The 20,872-nt window shown below is 39.2% G+C and overlaps 1 protein-coding gene across 4 annotated transcripts in view; it reads left to right on the top strand.

The window, feature by feature from the left end:
* Nucleotides 1-20,872, top strand: part of LOC105491738 (N-alpha-acetyltransferase 16, NatA auxiliary subunit) — a 249,151-nt gene that overhangs the window by 8,715 nt on the left and 219,564 nt on the right. Inside the window, exon 1 of one of the 4 annotated variants that reach the window (XM_071081440.1) lies at nucleotides 11,069-11,218. The exons of 2 other annotated variants lie outside the window; for them this stretch is intronic. The gene's annotated coding sequence lies outside the window, so the exon portion shown is untranslated. Of the gene's footprint in view, nucleotides 1-11,068; nucleotides 11,219-11,393; nucleotides 11,411-20,872 lie in introns of those variants that run through there. One more of the 4 variants, XM_071081441.1, reaches the window with a different exon arrangement.

Below are 20,872 nucleotides of genomic sequence, written 5' to 3'. Positions count from 1 at the left end.
AACATCTGAAGCCTTCAAAATATGAAAGATGTCTTTATTAAAATAATCTGATTTTTAAATCAAGTCTTGAAACTGTGCAGTCCTCTTTCTCTATACCCAAAGCGAATATCCCCACCACAGAGTCTGCACATTACTTTACTTATTGGCTACCACAAGAGTTTTTATGGGTCTTCTCTCCCTCAGCTGGAGTGCCTAGTGAGTGAGCCTGCCTGCTGAATGACATCTTTTCCATATTATGTAGTGGCAGCTCACCTGTTTAAAACCTGTCATAGAGTTTTGAAAAGAATTTATTTTTACAATCCCTTTTAATTATTTTTGACTGTTAGTACTTTATTGATCCTATAGTGCTCTCAATTTCAATTTAATTTTTAAAATCTAAATTATATTTTTTGAAATAAAGTTTTTTCTTCATGGTTATTCTGAAGATTTTGTGTATATGAGGTAATAAACTTGGCTTTTCCAGAAGTTTTATAGAAACCGTGAAGTATTTTCAGTTTATATGTCCATTTCTTAACATTTTTCCATGAACATTTAAAAGCCGTCAAATTTATCTTTGTACTTTGGGAGACTAATAGGTCTAGCTGAATGATGTGGTTTCACTGAATGTCACTGTGTCAAAGAGTATAACATATGAAATCACTTAATTGGTTGAATAATAGATGTCTGAGATTCTTGCTACTTAAGTATGGTCCCTGGACCAGCAGCATCTGGCATTGCCTAGGAGCTAGTTAAAAGAAATTGCCCCAGAAATACTGAGTCAAAATCTGCATTTTAGAAAGAGCTCCTGGTGATTCCTGTGTATCCTGAAGTTTGAGAAAAACACTGTCTCGCTGTTTGAGCTTTTTGATCTACCTTTGTTTTTGAAAGGCAAAATTGTTTCAATGACATATGTTTTTATACTTGCCATACTATGAGAAATAGACTCTCTTCATTTTTTGCTGTTTTGCACAAAGTTTAATATTCACATTTGCTATTCACATAGCATTTAATATTCACAGTCCTAACTTTCACATAGTTAATAATACTTTGTCTTTAAACAAGGGATATTAAAGTCACTTATAAGTCTTATATCACTCAATTTTACTACAATTTTTCTGAAGTAGTAGATGAAAAAAATGTTTACCTTTTTTTTTTTTTTTTGAGACGAAGTCTCACTCTCATCCCAGGTTGGAGTACAATGGCACAATCTTGGCTCACTGCAACCTCCAATTCCCAGATTCAAGTGATTCTCCTGCCTCAGCCTCCTGAGTAGCTGGGATTACAGGTGCCTGCCACCACGCCCAGCTAATTTTTGTATTTTTAGTAGAGATGGGGTTTCACCATGTTGACCATGCTGGTCTCGAACTCCTGACCTCAGGTGATCTGCCTGCCCCAGCCTCCCAAAGTGCTGGGGTTACAGGCATGAGCCACCGCACCTGGCCAAAAAAAAAGTGTTTAACTTAATTTGTATATGGTTTTTTAAAAAGGCTCATAGAAGGATCAAGTGACCAGTCCTAACTCAATATCAGTACTGTATTTCTCTTTCCAATGGGATGTGCTTATGTTTGGAGAGTTGAACTATCCTTTATAGGAAACCTAATATAAACTGTTTAGGTCAAGAAATGTGATTTGATTCATCAAAAATATATATTTGCTAGTCCTATTACTTTTAGCTGCTCTTTATCAAAATTCTTAAGGATTGCCATGCCTCAGTCTTAGTGTAGGCCCATTTCCTTTGCTTTGTTTCATGGATTTAAGGTTGTCATCTAGAAGTTCACCGATGACTTCTTTTGTCTGCTGATTGAAAAAGTCTCCGAACTAGCAGATCCTTGTGGCTTCTCACCACAAAAAAAAATTCCTGGTAAAAGAACTATTATAAAAACAAGTGTATATTTATTTCATTTGTTTAACTGTTACTACTTAATAGCCACAAAGGATTAATAACAATGTGAGTTTTTAATACAATGAACACAACTGATAATTTGGGAAGGATTCTCTGTCTGTAGAGCCTCTTTATACAAAACAAAAAGGTCAAAAAGAACAAATGAAATCATACCCTTTCTTAAATTGTTTAAATTAGCAGTGTGTTTTTTAAATCAGTTTTTTGTAGTTTGATTACCCAACTTGACTATAACCCCAAAGCAGAAATGATAGTTCCTATAGTACATAGTACACAGGAGGGGCTCAAAAAACCTGACTAAACAATAAACCTCCCAGCTATTAATGCCAGGTCCTTCATCTATCACTCACTGTTATGTATTTAATTACAGTGTGACCAATCTATCTTGTGAATACATTGTATATATAATATATAATATTGTGCAATATAATATTATATATTATACAATAATATGTATAATATAAATCATAAACGTATATAATTATATGTATTATATAATATATAATATAAATAGAATAGAATGATATAAAAACATTGATATACAATGTATTAATATATTGACATACTATACATTTATTATTACATATGATTACATATATAGTCAGTATATTGTTTATGCCGACACTTGACTTATTTTTTTTGAGAGGAGTTTCGCTCTTGTTGCCCAGGCTGGAGTGCAGTGACGCAATCTCGGCTCACTGCAACCTCTGCCTCCTGGGTTCAAGCGATTCTTCTGCCTCAGCCTCTCAAGTAGGTGAGATTTACAGGTGTGAGCCACCATGCCCAGCAAATTTTTGTATTTTTAGTAAAGATGGGGTTTCACCATGTTGGCCAGGCTGGTCTCGAACTCCTGACCTCAGGTGATCTGCCCACCTCAGCCTCCCAAAGTGCTGGGATTACAGGCGTGAGCCACCACACCTGGCGAGCACTTGACTTTTAGCTGAAGTATCACCCCAACTTTTTGTGTCTTCCAGGAGTAGCACACACAGAGTACAGATAACCTCCCTGGGATCATGACTTTAAATAAAAGATACCTTCATCCATTGCTTGGTGTCAACAGAACACCAGAGGAGAACTAGATCATTTCTATGTGGTTGAAAAACTGCAGTCTGTCTCTAAGAACTTGTAAAACAAAACACTCTTCTCTGCCAAAGTTATTCCTGCCCAGTACCTTTTTCATAAGTGGATCTAGCTTCATTTTCTCATTTGGCGAGGCAACAAAGACTTTGATGGACAGATGGTTGTAATCCAGTGCACAGGTCATGTGCAATGAATTGAGAAATGCTTTTTAAAAAACTAGTTTTATCTATCTACAGAGACCAGAGACCAACAGAGAATGAGTAGCAGCTGTTGAAGATATCTGGGCTAGTTAGTTCCAGTTTTCAGCTATTATTTTAAAATTGCAGGCTGGGTGCAGTGGCTCACACCTGTAATCCTTTGGGAGGCCAAGACCAGTGGATCACTTGAGTCCAGGAGTTTGAGACCAGCCTGGCCAACATGGTGAAACCCCATCTCTAGTGAAAATACAAAAATTAGCTGTATGTGGTGGCACACGTCAGTAGTCCCAGCTACTTGGGAGGCTGAGGCACAATAATTGCTTGAACCCGGGAGGTGGAGGTTGCAGTAAGCTTGAGATCACACCACTGCATTCCAGCGTGACTCTGTCTCAAAAAAATTGTGATGAAATAACGTTCATGTACAAGTTTTTAATGTGAAGCTAAGTTTTTATTTCTCTGGGATAAATGCCCAAGAGTACATTTTCTGGGTTATATGGTAATTACATGTTTATTTTTGTAAGAAAATTCCAAACATTTTTTTCAGAGTGGCTACGTCATTTTACATTCCACCAGCAATGTATAAGTAATGCAGTTTCTGCACGTCTTTGTCAAAATTTGATGTTGTCCCTTTTGAAATTTTAGCCATTCAGATAGATGTATAGTGATACCTATTTGCATTCCCCTGTTGGCTAATGATGTTGAAGATATTTTCATCTGTATATCACCTCTGGTGAAATGTCTCTTCATATGTTTTGTCCATTTCTAGTTGTGATAGATGCAGGAGACAGATAAGGGAGGTCCTGGGAAACCTTCCCACCTGCCCCACAAGTGTTTACACCAGATGGTTTTGTGCAGATGAGGGAACCTGCCCAGGGTTTTGTCTGGGCATGCCCGCAGTGGTCTGTGTACTCGCCTGTGCACCGGGAAGATGGGGTGGAGCCACAGGAAGTTTGCGCCCTATGCAGTGGGGAGGAACCTGGCCTCTTCAGCTCATGTATGGTGGCCTGGTATCCAATCTGTGAGGTAGGAGCCTGTTAGCAAGACTCCTTCTCACTTTGCTGAGTATTTTTTTTTCCTTTTTTCCTTTTTGCCCAATACATTCTGCTCCCCTCACCTTTCAGTGTGTCCATGTGCCTAATCTTTTCTGGTCATATGACAAGAACACAGTTTTAGCTGAACTAAGGAACAAAAATTCTGCATCAGTTGGCTTGTTTGCCTCATTGTTGTGTCTTGAGAGTTCTTTATATATTTTAGATATTAGTCCTTTTTCAGATACATGATTTTAAAATATTTCCCCTATCTGTAACTTGCCTTTTAATTCTCTTCACATGAGCTTTCACAGAGCAAAGTTTTAAATTTTGATAAGGTCAAATTTATCAATTTTTGCATTTTTGATGTGTGTTTTCCCTGTTAGGGCTAAGAATTATATCACTAGCCCTAGATGCTAAAGATTTTTACCTAGTTTTGCTAAAATTATTACAGTTTTACATTTTACATTTAAGTCTTTGATTATTTTCAAATCAATTCTTGTATAAGATGTGAAGGTTAGATTGAGGTCCATTTTTTTTTCTCCTGATAGGTATCCAATTGCTCCAGCACCAATTGGTGAAAAGACCGTCGTTCTTCTACTCAGTTGCGTTTGAAGCTTTGTCAAAAACCAGTTGAGTGTATTGGTGTGGATGTGTTTCTATTCTGTGGATCTCTCTTCCATTCCATTGATCTATGTGTCTATTCCTTTGCCAGTACCACACTGGACTGACTACCAGAGCAATGAAATAAGCCTTAAAATCAAACAGAGTAATTCTTCCCACTTTATTCTTCATTGTCAAGATCGTTTTAGCTATTTTAGTGCATGTGGCTTTCCATGCATATTTTAGAATAAAGGTTGTTTATGTCTGCAAAAAATCTTGCTCATATTTTGATAGGCATTGCATTAAAACTATAGATTAACTTAGGGAGAATTGAAATCTTTAATACATTGTCTTCCAATCTATGAGCACAGTGTGTCCTTCCATTTAATTTTGGTTTTCTTTAATTCCTTTCATTACCGTTTTGTACTTTTCAGCATAGTTAAAATATTTTGTTAAGCTTATACTTAAGTATTTTATTTTGTTTGGAGCTTTTGTAAATGGCTTTGAAGCCATCCTCACAGGATTACCAAGAATTTTTTTTTTTTTTTTTTTGAGATGGAGTCTCATACTGTTGCCCAGGCTGGAGTGCAGTGTTGCTGTCTCGACTTACTGTGACCTCCACCTCCTGGGTTCAAGTGATTCTCCTGCCTCAGCCTCCTGAGTAGCTGGGATTACAGGTGTGTGCCACCATGCCTGGCTAATTTTTGTATTTTTAGTGGAGACAGGGTTTCACCATATTGGCCAGGCTGGTTTCAAACTTCTGACCTCGTGATCCGCCCATCTCAGCCTCCAAAAGTGCTGGGATTACAGGCGTGAGTCACTGCACCTGGCCAGGGTTACCAAGACACTGACCATTTGCATCCCCATTGTTCCTGTAGATAGGATTTCTGACCCCGGTTTGACGACCCACAGGGGAACCTAATCAACATGAAAACACAGTTTCTTCATCTCTCTGTCCCATGACCTCACCTTGCACTCTTCGATCTCCACACTTTGTCCCACTCCAGAACCCTTAAGAGCCCTGTTCCCATACTCCCCAGGGAGACAGATTTGAGATTTCCTCTCATCTTCTCATTTGGCAGCCCTAGGATTAAACCACTTTCTCAGAAGCCACCTGGTGTCTTTGTGTATTGACTTGCTGTGTGCATCTTGCAATATACCTAATAACAGTTTTGTGTTTTTTATTTTGATTCTGCCTGTCCATTGTTAGCAGATAGAAATGCGATTGATTTTTGTGTGTGACCTTGCTAAATTCATTTATTACTTCTAGGAAATTTTTTTTTTTTTTTTTTTGAGTCGGAGTCTAGCTCTGTTGTCCAGGCTGGAGTGCAGTGGCCAGATCTCAGCTCACTGCAAGCTCCGCCTCCCGGGTTTACGCCATTCTCCTGGCTCAGCCTCCCGAGTAGCTGGGACTACAGGCGCCTGCCACCTCGCCCGGCTAGTTTTTTGTATTTTTTAGTAGAGACGGGGTTTCACCGTGTTAACCAGGATGGTCTCGATCTGCTGACCTTGTGATCCGCCCGTCTCGGCCTCCCAAAGTGCTAGGATTACAGGCTTGAGCCACCGCGCCCGGCCACTTCTAGGAAATTTTTAAAGATTCCTAGAGATTTTCTATGTAGATAATTACATCATCTGGAAATAGTTTTATTTTCTGCACTTCAAATTTTATGCCTTATTTATTTTTCTTGATTTGTTACAGTAGTTAGAACTTCTAGTACTATGTTGAGGTAAGACCCCATCTCTACAAAAAATAAAAATTAAAAAAGCTAGCCAGGTGTGTTGATGCATCCCTGTGGTCCCAGCTACTTAGGAGGCTGAGACAGAAGAATTGCTTGAGCCCAGGAGGTCATGAGGCAGGAAATTAAAGAAAGAAAGAAAAATAAAATTAAACAAGAGAAAAACAAGCTTTCTATTTAGGCTGACTCATCCTAAAGGCAGTAACAGGCAAGGCCTGGACCCAGGTGAAGTCTCAATAACATTATCTAAGAAGCCAGAGCTCAAAAGAATGTGATCTGGAGACTCAGCACACTCTCAACATAGGCATAAGAAAAATACATTTTCCTGTCTCATTTAGTATAAGGAAACTTCCCCCTTGAATCCTACCCCCCTCCATGTGATTGTACCTTGCTCCGCAAGTTTTATAATGTTATAGATTCCTGTTTTTTGTAACTAATAACTTCAGGTATGCTGTTTTTATCTGAGCAGTGCAGTGAAGGTTATAAGACACACCTGAGCAGGCCTGGGCTGCAGCCATCTAGGTGCCATAGTGAACGTTATGAGATAAGCCCATGCAAGGCACTAGAGCAAGCCTAGATAACAGCCATCTGGGCCACATAGCAAGAGTCACATGTAATCCTTACACACCTGTCACAATTTGATTAACTGCCTTTGTTCTGCCTCTGTATGCTTGCTTTTGTGCCACTGTGCTTCATGCCTCTGTAAGCTTGTTTCAAGCTAGCCCACCCCCTTTTAGAAGTGTGTGTAAAAGTCAAGTGCTGTCTTTGTTCTGGGTCCAATTTTTGGATGTTAATGCGCTGCATCTGAGCGCACTCAAAAAAGTCCTCTTCTTCCACCTTTCAGTCTCTCTAGTCTCCTGATTCCAGCAACAGTTGAGGCTACAGTGTGTGGTGTTTTCACCACTGCACTCCAGCCTGGGCAATAGAGTGAGACCCCATCTCAAAAAGAAAAAAGATGAAAGATAGTAAAGAGAACATCCCTTCCTTGTTCAGGATCATAGAGGAAAAGCATTCGGTCTTTTGTCATTGAGTCTAATGTTAGCTGTAGGATATTGTTGTAGATGCTCTTTATCAAATTCATCTAGTTGAGATAATTCCCTTCTAATCGTAGTTTGCTAAACATTTTCTTCTTTTTCTTTTACATTAAAAAAAATTGAGTGTGGAGGGAAAAGCAACTTCATCTTGGATGCTTAATCTGCCTTGTTGACTTCTGATTAAACCCACTCCCTGCAATGCCTCCGAGATTTCTATTTTATCTGTTACTCCTTGTGTAACAGCATGTATTTACCATAAATCCTGCCATTAGGTCAAAAGAATCTTGATATTATTGTACTTACCATAAGTCCTGCCCTTAAGCAGTTGTCCCTACACATCCCTTTTGAATCGCATATACCCTTTGCCTGTGATATATAACCTAGCGGTATGGGGGGTAATGGTACAGGGGCCCACCATCTTGTCTTGCTGCCACCTGAGGTTACCAGACATTACTTCTTTTCCTAAGTTCCTATTAAATGTTTGTTTCTGAGAAAATGGATATGTTAAGCCTTTTTCTTCAGCCTCTCAATGTCCTTAGACTATTGGGGGTAGTTGTATATAGACCTGCCCACCATGGAACATGTGGTGAGCCAGGCCAGGAGCTGAGAGATCAATAAATGGGGAAAAGGTATGAAGCATCCATGGGGGAAATCCCACAATGGCCAGCCACTCCATGTGGAGTGGTGTGGATCACCTTTTAGACATTTGTGGACCACTGCATGAGAGTGAGGATGCTCTGAAAACACTGATGGGTTTAGAGCAATTGTTAACTGATAACCATCTATCATACTGCTGTAAGGAAGGGTGGTGAGTAGCCACTGCAGTAAAATGTCTGCTTCTATAGGCTGCCTGTTTGGTGATGAGAGCCTACCTAGCAGTGTTGCAATCTTGTTGTCTGAGGTATTACCCAGAGTTCTTTGTCTCATGACCAATAAAATTAAGGAGCATGGACACCAAGGGTGAGGTTGGAGTGAAAGTTTAAAAAACCAAAGAAGAAAGCTCTCCACAATGGAGAATGGGGCCTGAGAGGGTTGCCAGCTATAAGACTGAGTCCCAGGTTTTTATGGACTGGAAAGGGGAGGAATGTACTGACTGGTCTGTAGACTCTCTTGGAGAACCAATTGGAGGTAGAGGTGAAGGTGTGGCCCAGGACCAATTAGGCTGAAGTGATGTTCACCCTATGTAAATGAAGACTTGGCCTGTGGCCAATCACAGAAAGGTAGGCATATGTAAAATAGGTGAAAAGTCAGAGCAAAAAAGGAGTAGAATTTGTTCATCTTGATTCACAGTGTAGATGTTTCCATTCAAGGATGTGGGGCCTGTAGTGATTTTCAGGCTATTCTTTGAAGGAGTTTTACCAAGGAACCACCTTGTCCGCCTGACCAGTTTCTTCTTTCCTCCTCTCTCAGCAGCAGAAGCAACATAAAAACAGCTTGAGGAGGAATTACCATTAGGAAAGATATATTTTTTAAAAGACCTCTATAGTGAAAAGTCAAGGACTCTGTAGTCAAATTGGTTAAACCTGATATTTGGGCTATGTATGTATGCATGTGTATTGTTTTAAGGCTTCTGCCCTCGCTCTGTAAAACAACTCAGTTGACTGATTTCTCAGTGTTTGTCCATTTACTTCTGTCTGTCCCTCCTTCTTGCCATCCTTGATGCCACACGAGTAGATCCCAAAAGGATTCCTAACAATGTGGGATCACTTAAGGAAAACAGAAAAGGCATCAAAGACTTCTTTTTGGGGTTGAACCTGTTTTTTCTTATAGAACCCCAAGAATTATAAGCAGACAGATTCAGCTATAAAATCCTGTTCTCTTTTGTATTGCATTACTTGATCTCTTTGGATTTTGAGGATAGAAGAAATTACTTTGTAAGTTTGAGGATTTGATCTTGCCACGTGTAATGACTGGTGAGTCACAGGTGAGAGTTACAGTGTTAGAGGTAGCTGAGAGACAGTTCCTTATAGTAACTGGTTATTACTAGAGGGGCCTACTCATTTCTTTGCGCATTTGAGGAAAGCAAGGTTTAGGCCCTAAAAACTGCTTGCTTTCTTTGTTCTATTCATTAAAAGGGCTCCAACTTCAAGTCAGTAATCTAATTAAGAAACAAGCTAAGTGTAGTCCCAGCTACACAGGAGGCTGAGGCAGGAGAATGGCGTAAACCCGGGAGGCGGAGCTTGCAGTGAGCTGAGATCCGGCCACTGCGCTCCAGCCCCGGCGACAGAGCGAGACTCCGTCTCAAAAAAAAAAAAAAAAAAAAAAGAAACAAGCTAAGTTGAAAAGACACTTTCCCTCAAAATATTGTCTTCAGATATTGGTGTTTAAGTCTAAGTTCTGGGTCTTTGATACGTACATTTTCTACCTTGTTTCACCTGAGTCATGTCTTTAAGAATGGTTGATAATCTAAAAGTGGGAAAGAAACTGTTTGAAAATTGGTGAGTGAAAAATATTATAAATATATAAGATCTGCTTCTGTGTATCTTTATGTCTATATGTATATGTCACTTGTATGAGCTATTACACTATCAAAATATATGAAAGAGCTTTAATCAACTGGCTTATAGAAAAGTAAGTGCTTAAATAAAATACTTTGTCAGAAAAATAAAAGCTAGCTCATGTTGGGACTCAGAAACAAATACCCAAAATATGGTGCGTTGCCATGCTGAACTGAAGAAGCTTTGATCAAGGCCTCTCTGACCTCCCCACCACCCACTGTCTCTCTCAAAGGAGCTGAAGTTGCTTTATCTACCTAAAGTCCAGACCCAGCAGAGAAAAATGTTTTTTCTTTACATGGACGTAAAGCATGATGGTAAAAAAAAATTTTTTTTCTTCCCTCCCTGTAAGACCAAGAATGTAACCACACCCAAACAGATCTTTTCACTGTCAAAGAGAACTATTTACAAGTAAGTCATTCTCCCTAGTAATCCTCTCAACAGCATTTCTTTTCTCTTTCCTTCCATAACTTGTTTTTGCCAGGATGGTGTATATAAGCTTGTAAAACTCACTGGGGAGTTGGGCCTTCATTCTGAAGGATCCTGTGTATACATGTTAAATAAATTTATATGCCTTTTCTCCCATTCATCTACCTCATGTCAGTGATTTTTCAGTGAGCCTGCAAGGGGCCGAATGATGTTAGCCACTAGACTCAAATGATTTTTAGTTCACATGACTTTAGTAATCATTGATAAATAAAACTAGTTTTGTTACCATTTGACCAGGTTCTTGCCCACTGCCCAGATAGAGCCAAACACTGAGACAGCAGGTGTGGTAGTAGAGAAAGACTTTAATTATCACAAGGGAACTGAGGGAGAATGGGAGATTTCTCAAAGCTGCCTCCCTGAGAATTCAGAGGCTAGAATTTTAAGGATAATTTGGTGGGAAGGGGCTTAAGGGATGGGTGTTGATAATTGGTCTGGCATGAAACCATAGGGGTGTCGGAGGTGCCTTCATGTGCTCAATCAGTTATTGGGTCATGGTGAAGTCACAATACAAGTCAAGTCAGTTCCTTAGTTACCCTCATGGGCCACAGGTACAGTTGGCATCAGTTGGTCCAGACTGTTAGAGGCAAAGTCTGAAAAATATCTCAAAGACCAGTCTTAGGTTTCACAGTAATGTTAGTGACTGCTGGTTACTATGGAAAGCAAGCTGGGAAACAATGGTAGGTTATTATTTAACCATGGCTATAGCTTAGTAGAAAAGTTTGCATGAGGTGAAATCCCTGGTGGTCAAAGCTGCTCAGCCTTCTCCCTTGGTCAGTCCAACTTCTGGAAGCCATAGGGAAGATCATATTCTTTGAAGAAAAAACTTCATTAATCTTGTGGGCAGCCTGCCTGGGGGCTAAGACAAGGAGGTAATACATTATTAGTGTCTACTGAAATGACTATGTGCAAGCAATCATGCCTGGAGGAGGAAAAGATCTGAGATAAAGATAAATATCTTAACAAAATTCAACCCCCTACCATAATTTTAATCTTGTGGCCTTTTAAAATTTCATAACAGTGGTTTCAATTTCAAAATTCTCCTCAGTAATTTAAAATCTTAAAGTCATGTTATGTTAAATTAAGTAATCCTAGGTTTTTTACTGAAATTAGGGTTACTAAGAGTTAGAACAGTTGTTAATATATGTAATTAAGAACTACTGTTAGCTGGATATGGTGGCTCATGCCTGTAGTTCCAGCTACTCAAGAGGCTGAGGTGGAAGGATTGCTTAAGTCTGGGAGATTGAGGTTGCATTGAGCCATGATTGCATCACTGCACTCCAGTCTGGGTGACAGAGTGAGACCCTGTCTTAAAAATATAAAAAAATAAAAAATAAAAAAAATAAAACTACTAGATACAAGAAAAATAACTCTATATACAGAGTGTATAAAGAAATGTGTGGTTTTGGTCAGGAAGTTCATTTTAAAAAGACATGACTATATGATTTTGGTAAAGGAGAACTAATTTTGTCTAATTTAGAGGTTAAATGTTTCAAAATGAAGGAAATAAATTATGTAGATAAAAGTTAATGCATAAAAAGGAAAAGGATAAACAGGTGAGGAATGAGGAACCTTTGATTCCCAGGTGCCCATGTGATCACCCACAGCATAGAGCTGCTGCGCTGCATTCAGTTACTAAATGTAAAAGTTACCAGTGGAATTTAGAGATGAATTCAACTCCTAGAGAGTTGGGCCAATGGAACTGCAAACTAAGGAAATGCAAACTAATAAGCAAAATGTGAAATATTAAGTCCCTTGGTTATTATAAACCAAAAAGTGTCTGAGAAAGACATCAATCAATTTAGAACTTTATTTTGCAAATGTTGAGGACAAACAAGGGAAAAAAAAGACACAAGTCACAGTAGGATCTGTGGCCTGTGCTTTTTCCAAAGAGAGTCTTGAGCACTTCAATATTTAAAGGAAAAATAGCAAGCAGCAGAGGAAGGAGGGGAAAAGGGGGGAAGGGTGAACAAGGAGGTGAGTAGTTTATGTCCTGTTACAAAAAAACCAGATTCTCATTTAATTTATGCAAATAACTGCATTGCCACAAATTAAGAATATTCACAGATAGCTTCCAAATTTTTTTAGAAATCAGGGAGAGAAGGCCGGGCGCGGTGGCTCAAGCCTGTAATCCCAGCACTTTGGGAGGCCGAGACGGGCGGATCACGAGGTCAGGAGATCGAGACCATCCTGGCTAACACGGTGAAACCCCGTCTCTACTAAAAAATACAAAAAATTAGCCGGGCGCGGTGGTGGGCGCCTGTAGTCCCAGCTACTCGGGAGGCTGAGGCAGGAGAATGGCGTAAACCCGGGAGGCGGAGCTTGCAGTGAGCTGAGATCCGGCCACTGCACTCCAGCCTGGGCGACAGAGCAAGACTCCGTCTCAAAAAAATAAATAAATAAATAAAGAAATCAGGGAGAGAGAAATATGCTTAAAATTTTGCTTATAAGAATATACTTTACTCAATTGTTAAAAGCTGTAAATAGCTCAAAAGAAAAAAGTTTTCTTGATTCTGATTTAAAAAAAAAGAATCAGCAATGTTTCAAACAAAAAAATCACTGAAAAATTATTTCAGCCTTCCATTGGTTCAGTCCATGCAGTTAACCCCTGTCCTGCTTGATATTGAGCCAGCAATCCTCATGAATACATTAGTTCTTTAATGAGAGTCCTGGAAGTTTTTTTATTCTTTAGTACCATGACATAGTCTCCAAGGTTATCTGAAACCTGCATTTAAGAGCACCCATCAGTCCTTTCCATGAATTCCCTTAAAGAAGCAAGTTTTATGATCTTTTTTTTTTTTCTGAGGCAGAGTCTTGCTGTGTCACCCAGGCTGGAGTGCAGTGGCATGATCTTGACTCATGGCAACTTCTGCCACCTGAGTCCAGTTCTGGTGCCTCAGCCTCCCAAGTGTCTGGGACTACAGGTGTTCGCCACTGTGCCTGACTAATTTTTGTATTTTCAGTAGAGACAGGGTTTCGCCATGTTTGTCAGGCTGGTCTCTAACTCCTGGCCTCAAGTGATCCACTTGCCTTGGCCTCCCAAAGTGCTAGGATCATAGGCATGAGTCACTGCACCAGACCAAGAAGCAAATTTTAGGTTTTTGCTTTGTAGAAACCACTTTTTGAGAAGAATCAAGGTAAAACAAATAATTGTGGATGACAAAAGTCTTAGAACAGCCATAGTTAAAGATACAACTGACCAAGATATTTGGTTAGTTCTGTGGTATAAAACAATTTCACATAATGATTGTTATTATTATTGATAATATGTACTAAAGCATATCAGAATTATAGGAATCTCATACACTTTTGGAACATATACTAATAACACATTTATATAAACATAACCCAAAGAAAATTAAACACCAATTTATATTTGACAATGGTTCTTGTATGATTGAACATATCAAATAAGCCAGATATGCCTCTTTTGGACTGCAGGGGACCTACTATCTAAAAAGATAATGAGGTTTAATGACTGGATTTAGAATTTGACTTTGGAAAGTTTGTCAAATATCAAAGGTTTAAAACACATGATGTCAGGGCCGGGCGCAGTGGCTCATACCTGTAATCCCAGCACTTTGGGATTTCGAGGCGGGTGGATCACAAGGTCAGGAGTTTGAGACCAGCCTGGCCAATATGGTGAAACCCCATCTCTACTAAAAATACAAAAAAATTAGCCAGGCATGGTGGCACATGCCTGTAATCCCAGCTACTTGGGAGGCTGAGGCAGGAGAATCCCTTGAATCCGGGAGGTGGAGGTTGCAGTGAGCCGAGATTGCGCCACTGCACTCCAGCCTGGGTGACAGAGCGAGACTCTGTCTGAAAAAAAAAAAAAAAAAAAAACCGCATGATGTCACAAACCCGATGACAGGTTACTGTAAAATAAGTCATTCATGTAGCCAAAATGATAATTCAAAGATTTTTAAAAAGCAAAAACCTTTACTCTTTGATAGAGAGGAGACTCAGTTTCTCAAACAATAAGACCTAGTAAAGTCAGCATGAGGCCAACTGAATCCTAGCTCTCCTCTCTCCCCCCTTTTTTTTTTTGCAGTTTATTCAAAAGGCAAACAAAAGTATTTTACTATATCATTTTATTTGTGTTATTTTTTGAGATTCAATTTCGCTCTTGTTGCCCAAGCTGGAGTGCAATGGCACAATCTTGATTCACTGCAACCTCCGCCTCCCGGGTTCAAATGATTCTGCTGCCTCAGCTTCCCGAGTTGCTGGTATTACAGGCGTGTGCCACCATGCCCGGCTAATTTTGTAGTAGAGACGGAGTTTATGTTGGTCAGGTTGGTCTCCAACTCCTGACCTCAGGTGATCCGCCCACCTCAGCCTCCTAAAGTGCTGGGATTACAGGTGTAAGCCACCACACCCAGCCCACTGTATCTTAATATTACATGAAAATCTTACTCAAAAGAGAAAACCAAATTTTGCTTTTGCGTACGCTATTATTAATGCAAAAGCTACTTTTAATAAAAGCTTATAAACAAATTCATCCTTAGAACTTCTAGACAAAAATTATGTTCCCTTAAAAAATCCACATTCCCATGCCTTCTTATAACCATATTTTTAACCAAAACACATTCTACTTTTAAAATACGCTTTGTGTGTATCTAGTAGTTTTAATTAAATACATTAATTATAATGTTACCTCTTAGTAACTCTTATTTTTGGTGAAAAACGTAGGAGGTTCATAAGTTTATAGATAAGTAGAAGCAAAGTTTTATGTCTTTAAGCATTTAGCACAGTATTTAACCTGCCTAACTAGTTTAGATCAAAAGTCTAAATTAAATTCTGGAGATGTTTTTATTTTATCAATAATTTAAAAACTAGTTTTATTTACCAAATATTGCTAAAGTTACATGAACTAAAAAGCATTTGAGTTAAAGTTTCTACTTTTCTGATGAAAAATTTTATTTAAGCACTTACTTTTTTCTTTAGGCCAATTAATTAGAGCTCTTTTATATTTTTTGGTAGTGAAACATTACATACACATGACTTGTATAAACACATTGACATACAGACATATAGACAGGAGCAGATCTTATAGATTTATATGATTGTTCATTTGTCAGTTTTCAAAATACCTCTCGCCCGCTTTAGACTATCAATTCTTTTGATAACCTGTTTCATTGCCCTGAGCAATTGCCAGCTAGACAGCTCAAAATTTGCATTTCTAAACAGACAACTCTTAGGCAAAGCAAAGTAGACACTTTGCATTTTAAAAGCACAGAGCTAACACATTAGGCCTAAATATTGTACCATCATTTGCTCAAGCCAAGGGAAAAACAATGGTGTACGTAAATTTTAGTTAAGATGGCCAGGAAAAGTACTTTAAACAAAAGTATGACTTATGAATTTAAAGCAATGGGAAGAGTTTCTAATGTACATAGGGAGATAACCATTACAAATACAAATTTCCTTGAAGAGGTAAATTTATTTTATGAAAGAGTTTTCAGATAGTCAGCTACATGCCTGAAAGTTGTATTTTGGCTTTTTAAACTTGACTTGTTTCTTAATTAGATTACTGGCTTTAGGGTAGAGCCCTTTAATGAATATGAGAAGGAAAATATGCAGTTTTTATGGCCTGATATTTAAATACGTGCAAAGCAAGCATAGCTGGAAGGCAGAACAGATCCTCCAAAACCAAGGATTCCATTTTTACATTCTATCTGTGGTTCCCAAAGAGACGGGAACACCATGGGACAAGATAGTTCAATGCTTTTACAGCGCTCCTCACTGCTAGGATATTCTGTTCTCCCAAGGATGGTAGGCGACTCAATGCCAGTCAGTGACTCTTTGATCATCTCATCCCCCACAGGAGTCTTACCTCTCAGTCAGGAGTGGAGATGTTTCCATAGCTTCTACGTGCCCCAAAGCTCACTTTTCTCATATACATGCACAAGGAAATGAGTAAAACAATGTGGTCATGACTACTCACTGTAAGCCTCTGCCATCAGCCATTTCTAAAAGTGTATTTCTTATTTACCTATTGTATACACCAAAGTTACTTTCTCAAAAGTAATTTTAGGTACCCCCAAAAGTAAAACAAAATCAGGTGACAAAATACAAAAGAGAACAGAGTTTTATTAGATATGAGTGAATTGGTCTGCTTACAACTCCTGGGAGACATGAAGAAAAACAGATTTCTTTCAAACACAGAAGAAGTCTTTGGTGCCTTTTCTGTTTTCACCAGTGGATCCCAGGCTGTCAGAAATTCCTTTTCTTCTTCTTCTTTTTTTTTTTTAGGTGCTTCATGTGGCATTGAGCATGGCAAGAGAAAGGAGGGACAGGCAGAAGTAAACAGAGAAACAATGTAGCTGACTGAAAAGTTTTTACAAAGAGAGAACAGAGGCTTAAAACTAGTGTGTGTGTGTGTGTGTGTGTGTGTACATATATACCCTAGATATCAGTTTTAGTTAAGTCTACTTTTGACTATTGAGCTCTTTAAAAAAAAAACAAACAACTTTTAAACTCTTTTACCACCAGATTTTTGCCATAACAAACAGCTGGTATTTGAAAAATCATAAAAATATCAAACCAGAAAGGACTCATTCTCTGGCTGGAAAACAAACCCGAGTCACCAAGGTGAAAAGGGAAGAACCTTAGCTACTGAACTGCAGCATGGGGTGGTGTCCGTTGTTTTTCTTAGAGGGAATCTAGAGCAATTTTGAGCTTTTAAAGATTTTAAACTTTTTTTTTATGTTAGATTTTGCTCAAGCAAGTTCTCAAGACTAGCTATGACACTATTATGTGTCCTTTTTAAAATTTAATTTTCCCATCAATTCTTTAGAGTAAGAGATCTCTAAAACCTTTTTTATGTTTCTTTTGGCATTGACAATTAGGATTTTCAGTGGTGTACTTTATTCTGATAGCAACTCAGTGCAAAAATCTCTCTGTGTAAAGCCCAGGTCATACTTTTCGAGGTTTAGAATAAGATTTTATATTCCTGGAGAGGGCAGAAAGGAGGCAGTCCCCATGATCCCTAAAAATTCACTCTTAGAAATAGATTTAAGATAACAAAAGATGACAAAAACCCCATAGGGATGAGATCTTTTAAGAAAAAACTTCCCTAAGAAGTTGACACATTTGAAACAAAAAGTGTACTGCTTAAAATATTAGTTGTCTTGGATTCCCAGTCTTTGCAGACTGGCTTCCTGATGTGAACCTGAAAATTCCTGCCCTCCAGTTAGTGGAGACTAAGAGAATATGCCCACTTGGTGAGAAAGTCAAGCTCTCAAGGACATAAAACAAAATGACAAGGAAACCTCACCCAGGTTTTATTTCAGGGGCCTACAGCAAAGTTTGTCTTAACAGATACTGGTATAGTCTGAACTGCAGAACTGACCAGTCTGCAGGGCCAGCTTGAACAGTGAGCATATAGGGGTTCTAGGCCCATGTTCTATCCTATGGTACCCCTCTTTATGACAGACTGACACAGAAAGACAAAGACAAAACAGCACCAAAAAAGGCTATTTCTTTCCAAAAATTTGGGAGATCAGGGATCTCTGGAGGAAGAAGCTCCCAGACCTCAGCAAATCATCCAATCAGTCAGAGTAATAAAGAGCTTTTAGTCAGCTGGTAGGAGAGCTGCTGCAGGCCAAAGGGCAACAGTCAACTCAGAATCCCTTCATGTTTGCCAAAATGTAAACCCAAAAGTGTCTGAGACAAGTCTCAGTCAATTCAGAGGTTTATTTTGCCAAGGTTGCGGATGCACCTGGGAAAAAGAGGCACAATCACAGTAGGATCTTTTGCCTGTGCATTTTCCAAAGAGGGTTTTGAGGTCTTCAATATTTAAAGGGGAAAGAGCAAGCAGCAGGGGAATGAGGGAAAAAGAGACAGGAGGGTGAACAATGAGGTAAATAGTGACATTCTTATGAGGCTTTGATTAATGCTTACTGAATCCACATTCTATATGTGAAAGGAGCCAGTAGAGGAACTGTTATTTATACGTTCATCTCATGCTCAGTAAATATGCATTTTACATAAACCTAGAATATGGGAAGAAGTCACATTTACATTTGTCTTGGGGTGGGCAGAGGCATGCTTTGTAGTCTTATCTTTGTCCTGTGCCCATGAAGATAAGCTGTTAATTTACATTGTCAGGGTGAGATTCAACAGAACTCTATGTTTTGGGGTTAATTTATTGAAGGGATATTTATTCTGAGAGATTTGGGAGTCCACAAGGAATTTCCTTGTAAGAAATTTGTGAGGGAGGCCACCTGGAGAGATATGTGGCCTTCTATCATTGTAGCTTGCTATTTAGGAAAAGGAAGGCCATTTTTTACATGAATCTGTTCACAAGCTTTATGTTTACCTTTGGCATTGTGATTTGGGGGACTTAAGATTTTATTTTCCTTTTAGTTATTGTTATCTATAAAAGCTAAAATGAAAGTGAAAGAGAGTGCCTGGTTGGGCCTTGAGCCTAGACCAACCTCAGATATGGGTCTGTCTGAGCTCAGGTTCTTAGCCTCAAATGTACCCACAAGGGAGAAAAAGTAAGCCAGCACAACAGAAAGTACCTTTAATGTTTGTGGCTACTAAGTGTGGCAGAAGGGCAAAAGCAGGTAACAGTTGAAACCATAGGGTATAGTATGAAGGAATCATTCCATTTCCTACAACAGTATCAGCAGCTCCCTGAGGAACTTTTCCAAAATTGGATTGTGAGAGTAACTACTTTGGAAGCAGTGGCTTTGGTTTGAAATGCTGCGCAGTGGAAAACATGTTTGGGTGATGCAAGACCCACAGGTCACTATAGAACAATTGCAGATTCATACATATGATCCAGACACATAGGAGGTTATTCCTGAGAGAAGAACTGGGCTGGTGGACTGGATAAAAGCCACTGTAAGATCCTTTTACTCTGAAAAGGGGGTCTGTTCAACTCCCCCTATAAATGTCAAGTTGGGTACTTCAGATGAAGCATGTACAAGCCATGTGTAATTGGCTTTATGAGGACCGGGATATTCACCCACTGAATATGCCTGTTACCCAGGTTATGGTAAATGCTTTGGGTAAGGGGACCCCCTCTACATGGGTACCACATGTAATGACATCACTCCTGAAAAGTGGAACAAGAGTCCTAGAAGCCTTATCAAATTTGTTATCTCAGCTTTCCTTGATGGGTCTTACAGATATTAATTTTAAAAGCTAGGTTAATTAACAAGAATGTGGTGAAGGTTAGAGGAGAGAGTCAAAGGACTCATCCCAGAAGGGTGTAAATTTTTAAATGTTTACTAAGAAATAGGATGAATAGGCCAGGTACGATGACTCACGCCTGTAATCCCAACACTTTGGGAGGGTGAGGCAGGTGGATCACAAGGTCAGGAGTTAGAGACCAGCCTGGCCAACATGGCGAAACCCTGTCTCTACAAAAATACAAAAATTAGCCAGATGTGGTAACAGGCACCTGTAATCCCAGCTACTCAGGAGGCTGAGGCAGGAGAATCGCTTGAACCTGGGAGGTGGAAGATGCAGCGAGCCAAGATCACGTCATTGCACTCCAGCCTGGGCGACAAGAGCAAGACTCCATCTCAAAAAAAAAAACAAAAACAAAAAACAAAGCACTGATAAGGGTGAAACTAAAAGGAAAAAGAAAGGGGAGAGTCATGGGACTCATCCCAGCAGGGTAAACATGTTTAAATATTTATTAAAAATAGGATAAATACAACAGAAATTGATGGGGTTAAAACAAAGGTCTTAATACAACACTATCAAAGGTTGGGTAGACCAGAGGGAACCCCGACTGTCTACAAACATTATAGGGCCCAAAACAGTTTTCTGTATTTGCCCCAAATTTGTGAAATTTAAGAAAAAAATGAGAAGGTAAAGATTATAATGAGAAAGCTGACTAAAAATTGTCTGGGGCAATGTTGAGGCAGTTAATCAAAATAAAGATTGACCAATGAGCCCAAGTCCCTTGGCTCAACTCACTGCTGGGAACTCAAATCCTTTTTCACAAGAAAGGGTAAAATGGTCTAGGGATGGAGAAAAAGGTTCCTGGAACTACAACATAAAATGTAAGGGTCGATAGGATTTTAAGAATTAAAATGTTTGAACAGGCTTTATGTAAAGTAGCTGTGGCTCCTTTACCTAAATGTTTTCTGGGAATGGACATTGTATATGACTGGAGGATGTTTACCTTTCCTGGTACTGTGAAGCAGAAAGCATGTAAATCTTCTCTTTGGACACTATTAATTGGACATGCTCAGAGGGAACCCGTAAGACTGACCAAGCCCACGAAGTGTAGAATAGAAGCTGAAGTGCTGGTAGGGAACAAATTATCCACCGGATAGCTCCTTGTAGAATGTTTAGTGGGGCTTATGGCA

This window comes from Macaca nemestrina, chromosome 16 (genome assembly GCF_043159975.1).
Source record: "Macaca nemestrina isolate mMacNem1 chromosome 16, mMacNem.hap1, whole genome shotgun sequence".
In the NCBI taxonomy this organism is placed as follows: Eukaryota; Metazoa; Chordata; class Mammalia; order Primates; family Cercopithecidae; genus Macaca; species Macaca nemestrina.
The sequence above is the reverse complement of the archived record's forward strand: the minus strand, read 5'-3'. Positions and strand labels throughout refer to the sequence as shown.